The sequence below is a fragment of the Alexandromys fortis genome, unplaced genomic scaffold, assembly GCF_014885135.2.
Source record: "Alexandromys fortis isolate MF-2015 unplaced genomic scaffold, M_Fortis_MF-2015_v1.1 scaffold_69, whole genome shotgun sequence".
In the NCBI taxonomy this organism is placed as follows: Eukaryota; Metazoa; Chordata; class Mammalia; order Rodentia; family Cricetidae; genus Alexandromys; species Alexandromys fortis.
Window position 1 is genome coordinate 2458271 of NW_026067951.1, and position 7354 is coordinate 2465624.

Sequence of the window (7354 nt, forward strand, 5' to 3'; positions counted from 1 at the left end):
GGAGGTGGGGAAGAGACAGAAATCTTTAATAAATTAAAAATAAATAAAAAAAAAAAAAGTGCTCTCTTACACTTGGCTTCAAATTGTGGCTATGGAGTCCCAGGTAAAGCGCAGTGTCTGTCGGGTGTGAGACTACAGTCAACAAGGTGTGAACAGAAACTAGCGGGGTAGGAGACTGGTAGGAAAGAGCCAAGACAGTTTGCGTGTCTAACCCTCAAGAAGCTTACAATCATGATGTCCCAGTGGATAACATTAGCTCATAGGGTCCATACAAATGTCTGTGGAGTGAGTGACGAGAATGTACCATAGTTAAAACCTTGACTTGCTAAAACTGCGTGCCATAGCACAAGCAGAAGCTAAGGAATAGGATGCAGTTCTGAGAACCACTGAAGTCCAGCCAGGGATGGTGACACAGAGGCAGACTATGACTTCAAAGCAACCTCGTCTGTATAGTTCTGGACCAGCCAGCGTGACATAACGAAAGGGCAAGCTGGTTGTAGAACATTATAAGGCCCTGGGCTCAGTTGCACACATGAAACGGAAAGCAGGGTACGGAGTGGGGAAGGGGGTTTTCATTTTAGTTATGACGACAGTCTCATGAGTAGGAGGCCTCGCTGAGCTGTGTTCAAGTTTGACCTTGTCTGAATAGTGAGAGTATACCCTTCTGCTCCTGACAGCCGGGGCATCCTAACAATACTACGGCTCCCACCTACAAATGCTTAGTCTTCCACTTTTCTTTTTTTTTTTTTTTTTTTGGTTTTCGAGACAGGGTTTCTCTGTGGCTTTGGAGCCTGTCCTGGAGCTAGCTCTGTAGACCAGGCTGGTCTCGAACTCACAGAGATCCACCTGCCTCTGCCTCCCGAGTGCTGGGATTAAAGGCGTGCGCCACCATCGCCCGGCAGTCTTCCACTTTTCTCCAACTTCACAGCTAGCACACTAATTTAGGTCACCCTGAATAACTAACTATATCACCTTCCTGTCCTGGTTATTTTGTTTCCCTACAATTGATTCCTCATACCCCAGAGTTAATTCATTCATTTATTTATTCATTCCCTCTCTCTTTCTCCAGGGTCTCTCACTATGGCCTCAAATTCACAGAGCTCAACTTGTATCTGTCACTCAAGTGCAGCAACCACCCCCAGCTACTCACCCCTTTGTCAGGGATACTTTAGGAAAATAAACCCGGCCATGAAATTCTACATTCTGATGATTTCCTATTATCCTTCGAACAAAATTCACAAAGCCCATGAAGCAAGCAATGGGTACTTTTTTCCTTGTTTTTATTTCCTCATCTTTCCTGTGTTTAAGGTGTTTTGGTCCTCATTAACACTCCATTCTAACTCTCCATTGGCTTGCTTTCAGCTTCCTGAACTTTTAGGCTCCAAGCACTCACTCCTCTAGAAAGCTCCCCTGGACTTCGTTCTCATCTCCACTTAGCTAAGTTCTAGCCTTTCTAGTCGGCCATATCTGTAGGCCCCTTCTAGCCCTCGTCACTACACATCTGTCCACTGTGGGTGCCTGTTGTCTGGATCCTCAAGCAAAGCCTAGGAAGGGTAGGGCAGAGACTACGTGTCTCTTTCTGTAGGAGCCCGGAACAAAGTATGCACACTCAATGGGGTCAGGAAGAGAGGATCAGTGGGGCGGCGAGCATTTTAAAATGATGCTCTTTAGGTAAGCAAACGTACCGGCATTCCGTGGGTTATTTTAAAAAGACTTGAAAGCAGGGCACGTACGGTGAACACGGGGTTCAGAGAAAGAGGAGGATAAGAGGGGAGGGGTAAATGTGACCAAATCTGCATGTGTATACACTAAACTGTCAAAGATAAACTTTTAAAAAATAGAAATAAAGGGGCGCTCTTCAAAAGAATACAAATTAAACGAGGCTCCTTAAGCACACGAGCCCTCAATCTTCCAGCCCCGGAAGAAGGTCTCCAGTTCGCCCGATCCGGATCTCGCCGCCTCTCACCCTCAGAGTTTCGCGCGTCTCTCCCTTGGACCCCAAACCCTTCGCGGACGCCCTGAGTCCCTCACGCGCCCTAGGCCCGGCATTACTCACCCAACACCCCGTCCTCTTCCCGGTCCGCACAGGAACGCGCCAAAAATTACAACTGGGCTCCGCCCCGCCTCTGACGTCACGCGCTCGCCTGGCGAGGACGCCTCTGATTGGCTACATCGGAACTGTGCGCTGCCACTGATTCTGGGCGGGGTAAACACCGCCTCTCAGTAGAGAAAGCTGATTTGGTGTAGGTCCCTCGGCGCCATCTTTGTTATGGGCAAAGAACTTCCGGTTAGTGAATTCGCCGGTTCCTGTAACTAAAGCCCCTAGCGCGTCCGAGCTCCAGCGTTTACTCCTCTCCGTTAAATGGAGTTTCTCTAAGTACTAACTACACAAGCCTAGACGACTATCAAACGGCGCTCACTGCTGCCCTCACAGGTCTCCCTGGTGTAAGTGAACGTATCGAAGTCTGAACCAGTTTTGCTGATCCTGTGTCCAGTTTAGATATTAAGATTTAAATACAGAGAGAGCCAAGTTTCTACTTTTCAATGTCTGACATACAGGAACTAACATCTGTTCAGATTTTGTTTCATCATCTGTAAAATGAGGGAAGGCTAGATGATATTTTTGGGCTCAGAAACCAATATTCCTAGGATAGTGCAGAGTTGGGAAACTAGAATTTAGGTCAGAGTTGAGAATAATTTATTAGATCGTTCTTTAGTAAAATTCAAACTTCATGTATTTACATCCTAAGCAGTGTTTATACTTAGTACTAAAAGTAGTTTCCAAGCTGGGCAGTGGTGGTGCACGCCTTTAATCCCAGCACTCACGAAGCAGAGTAGGCAGATCTTTGTGAGTTCGAGGCCAGCCTGATCTACCACCCTGAGCTAGTTCCAGGACAGGTTCCAACGTCTACAGAGAAACCCTGTCTTGAAAAAACAAAAAACAGAAACAAACAAAAAACCCAAGTCAGTTTCCAAATGCAGAATATTTAGCTTCCATAATAACGAAGACTTCATGCACAATTTTGTTGTTGCTTTAGACAGGGTCTTTCCTTGTAGCTCTGGCCTGGAACTTTCTATGCAGATCAGCCTTGAGGTTACAGAGATCCACACGTCTCTGCCTCCCACGTGCTGGGATTAAAGGCCTGTTTCACTATGCCTCGCTTGCTTTTTGTGTGTGTGAGCGTGTTTTTTTTTGTTGTTGTTGTTTTGTTTTGTTTTTTGTTTTTTTTTTGGTTTTTTTTTTTTTTTGAGACACGATTTCTTTGTAGCTTTGGAGCCCACCTATAACTCGTTCTGTAGACCAGGCTGGCTTCAAACTCACAGAGATCTGCCTGTCTCTGCCTCCCCAGCACTGGGATTAAAGGCGTGCACCGCCACCACCACCACCCAGCTCTGTCCTGTAAACTCACTTTGTAGACCTGGCAGCCTTTGAATTTAGATAATATCTACCGTGTCTCTGCCTCCCTAGTGCTGGGAGGAAAGGCGTGGCCCACCACAGCCTGTCTAGATAGACTAATTCTTGTGTCACTCTGAAGTTCCTTTCTTCCCCTGAACGGTCCAGGTAACCTTTGCTTCCTGTGCACTCTGAGGAATAGGAAGTTATCAATCAATCCAAGCACTGAAGCTCAAATGAATGCGGAGAACCAAGCAATCTGTATTGAAATTGGTTTGGTGGTAATTTTGAGGAAAGAGGAGGAAGTGATTTTGAAAAAAAAAAAAAGATTCAGAATCCATTTAGTGTGGGATATCCGGAAGAGGGAAAGGAGGGAGAGAAAAGGTAGACAGAAGAGGGCTGGTTAACTGGGTGTCTCTCGAGGTCTGCTCTTCAGTGCGGAATATGGGAAACACATGTCTAAGGGAGATGATGGGGACCATTTGGGCTTCAGACTGGCCTATGAGTATGTCAGTCACTTCTGTGACAAAATACCCGAGACAGCATAAGGCAAGAGCGACTCTGATGGTTGTTTACAGACGTTGGTAGGGCACGAGGGTATGGTTAACAAGGCAGAGCATGGCAGGAGGGCATGGTGTGGCTGAGCAGAGCTGCTCCCCTCATGGCAGCCAGGAATAACGGGAAACCAATAACAAAGTTTATCATTCCTGCCCTCAGGGATCTGCTTTCTCCAGCTAGGCCTTCCCTTCCAAAATTCCACCACATCTCACTAGTCTATTCAAACCTGGGATCCATCAGTGAATGAATCCTCATTTTCTCAAAGATCCTCTTCTGAACATTGATTCTCCTGGGGGCCAGGACTTCAGGACAGGAATCATTTGGGGAGTGGTGTAGGAGGTTTTTCTGTCTATGTGTTGCTTTCATTGGTTGAATAAAGTAACTGCCTTGGCCTTTTGATAGGGCAACACTTAGGTAGGCGGAGTAGACAGAAGGAAATGCTGGGAGGGGAAAGGCAGAGTCGAGAAGTCAGGGTTCTCCTGTCTGAGACGGACTCTGGTTAGACTCATGCCGGTAAGCCACAGTCAAGTGGCGATACACACTAATGGAGATGGGTTAAACTAATATGTGAGAGTTAGCCAATATGAGGCTAGAGATAATGGGCCAGCCACAGCCAGTGTTTAAATGAATAGATTTTTTTTTGTTTTTTTTTGTTTGTTTGTTTTGTTTTTTTTTGTGATTATTTCGGGTGTAAGCTAGCTGGGTGGCTGGGTGGCCAGGACAAAAAGCAGGCCCTCTCTCCTCCTGTTACAGGGGAGGACACTTCATAGCTAAAGCACAACCTAAGAAAGAGAATGAAGAGAGGACCATGAGCAGCTTGCTTCTCTTTAACTGAGGAACTCAAGACAGGCTTCACTCTCTTAGAAGAAAAACTGGGGCCCACACACTAGCTTTAAAATATTGCAGGATTGTTTTTGGTTTTTCTTTTTTAAAGATAGGGTCTTGTTGTATAGCCCAAGCTGGCTTTGAACTCCTGGTAGTCCTCCTGCCTCAGCCTCCCAAGTGGTGGTATTACAAACAGGGATGTACCATGTAGTGATTCTTAATTTTGGGGGTGGGCGGTGCTGGGGGTGCTCACAGACCTCTTTGAGAAAATAATAAAACTAGTTTTTCTTCTTTCTAGGAAAATATATACTCTCAAGAGTTTGCATGCTTCTCAGTTGTTCATACACATTTTGGAAGCTAGTCCAGATTTCTCTAAGATTAAGAGTTTGCTGCCAGCCCGGTCTACAGAGGGAGTTCCAGGAGCTTCTGGTGCAGTAGGCAAGAAACTGGGAGGAAGAGGAACCAATGATCAGAGCAGCCAGGTTGGGTAGGGCAGAGTTTGTGGGGCACCCTTCTTCTGCTCCTCACCCATCCTCATGTATTAGTTGATCGCATTCGTGTGGGTTTGCTTCTTTCTAAATATGCCCTCCTGTACTGTTTGTCTGTTTTGCTGTCAATACTCTAGTCTTGATTGTAGTTTTCAGTGTGTTGAGGTTGTTAGAAAAACCATATTTGTGTATGTATACATATGTATGTATGTGTGTGTATGTGCGCGCACACACAAGGTGGTTAATGTCCCAGAATAAATAATGAACACAACTGCAAACAATAGCAAAACTGTAGCAACAACCAACAACTTAACAAAGTCTTTGAGTTCATTATTCGATACTGTTTTGGCTATTTCAGGTTTTTTATAATACCACCTTCCCATTTAAAATTTAGATGTCACTTTGTTGGTATCACCAAATAGCCTTCTAGGATTCTGACCGGAATTACATTGAACTTATAGATTAAGTTAGAACATCTTGAAATTTTTATATGTATACATTTTTGAAACTTTCATACAAAAATACGATGTTTTTGATCAGATTATCCTCCATGACGTTCTCTTACTCCCCACCATTTCCTGCTGCACTGCTTTCCGACAACCCTCCTGCTATAGGCATGTCCTATTGCAAGCACTGTGTTTCGTCAGGGTTGCTTACATGAGCACAGAGGGGAGTTATTTACTACTCTGTGGTCAACTTAGCAGTGATTACACTTCTAAGGAAAACGACTCCCCTTCCTCTGGCAACCCATTGACTGTCAATAGCTCTTCAAGGAAGGCATGCTGATGGGAGTCCCATCTTGTGTAGGTATTGTGCAGGTATCCACACTTGCTGTGAGTTCAGGCAATGGCCAGAATATCGTAGCACCCCTCCCCATCTTCTGGCTTCCCCTTGTGATATTCCCTGGCCGTGGATGGCGTAATACAGATGTTCTGTTTCGTCTGTTCTCAACAGTCACTCACTAGTAGTCATTTATTAGAAGCAGAAGAAAAAAAATGAAGATAAGTAGAACTCAACTACATCAGAATAAAAGAAGTCTGTCTGGCCAAAGGAATAATAAGTCAAGTTGAAAGCTTCAACTACAGAATGACAGGAAATCAAACTGTGTGTGTTGTATGAAAAGTGGTTAATGTCCAAAATACCAACAACCAGAAATGGAAGAAAACCAAATAATGCAGTTTAAAAATGGGCAAAGGACTGGAGGAGACATGTCTCTGAAGACTTACAAGTGGCCGACGGGTATAAGAAAGGCTTAAAATAACTGATCACTGGATAAACACAAAGCCAAATGACAGTGATATATTATCTCATCTGTTAAGATGGCCATATCAGAAAAAAGAAAGAAGAAAGCAAGAAAACAATAAATGTTAATAAGGATATGTGGCTGGGGAGATGGCTAAGTGGGTAATGTACTTGTTGTGCAAGCCTGGCAGCCGGGGGGATTTGCTAGGAGAGTAATATGTAATATGAGAGTCAGTAATTTTGACTACCAGCTTGACTGGATCGCTAAGTACCGCGGAGATTAGCAGCTTTCCCCTGAGTTTCCAGCAGGTATAGACTGGCACGCAACATAAGCAGCACTACCCTGCCTGTGAGGAGCCCAGTGGGATCAGGCATCTCTCTCTGCTCCCTGGCCTCCCATGGCGTGAGCTGCCCAGTTCCGCCACACCTTCCCTTGCAGGAAATGCCAAAACCTCTGGAACATAGAGCCAAAAGAAAACTTTCTTCCTTTTCAGTTTTCTGTCGGATATTTTGTCACAGCCATGAAAGTCTGATTAACACATGCAGACAGTCATGCTATTAACACATGTGAATAACTCTTCAGGCATAAAGATACCATGCATAAGCCAGGCATGGTGCTTTAATTCCAGCACCCAGGAAGGAGGCAAGTGACTCTCTGTGAGTTTGAAGCTAGTCTAGTCTACATAGTGAGTTCCAGGACAGCCAGGGCTACATGGTGAGAGCTGGTCTCAAGAAAAAAAAAAAAACAAGAAAAGAAAGAAAATAACATGTACAAAGCTCCTAACTGGTAACATGGAACAAGGTCTTAGAACGCACAGTAGATTAAATAAATCAGATATCACACACG

The 7354-nt window shown here is 44.8% G+C and overlaps 1 protein-coding gene across 2 annotated transcripts in view; it reads right to left on the reverse strand.

Moving 5' to 3' along the window:
- Positions 1-2210, reverse strand: part of Mcm10 (minichromosome maintenance 10 replication initiation factor) — a 34206-nt gene extending 31996 nt beyond the window's left edge. The window contains exon 1 of one of the 2 annotated variants that reach the window (XM_050150490.1): positions 2057-2199. The gene's annotated coding sequence lies outside the window, so the exon portion shown is untranslated. Of the gene's footprint in view, positions 1-2056 lie in introns of both variants that reach the window. The other variant, XM_050150491.1, reaches the window with a different exon arrangement.
- Positions 2211-7354: the final 5144 nt, after the last annotated feature.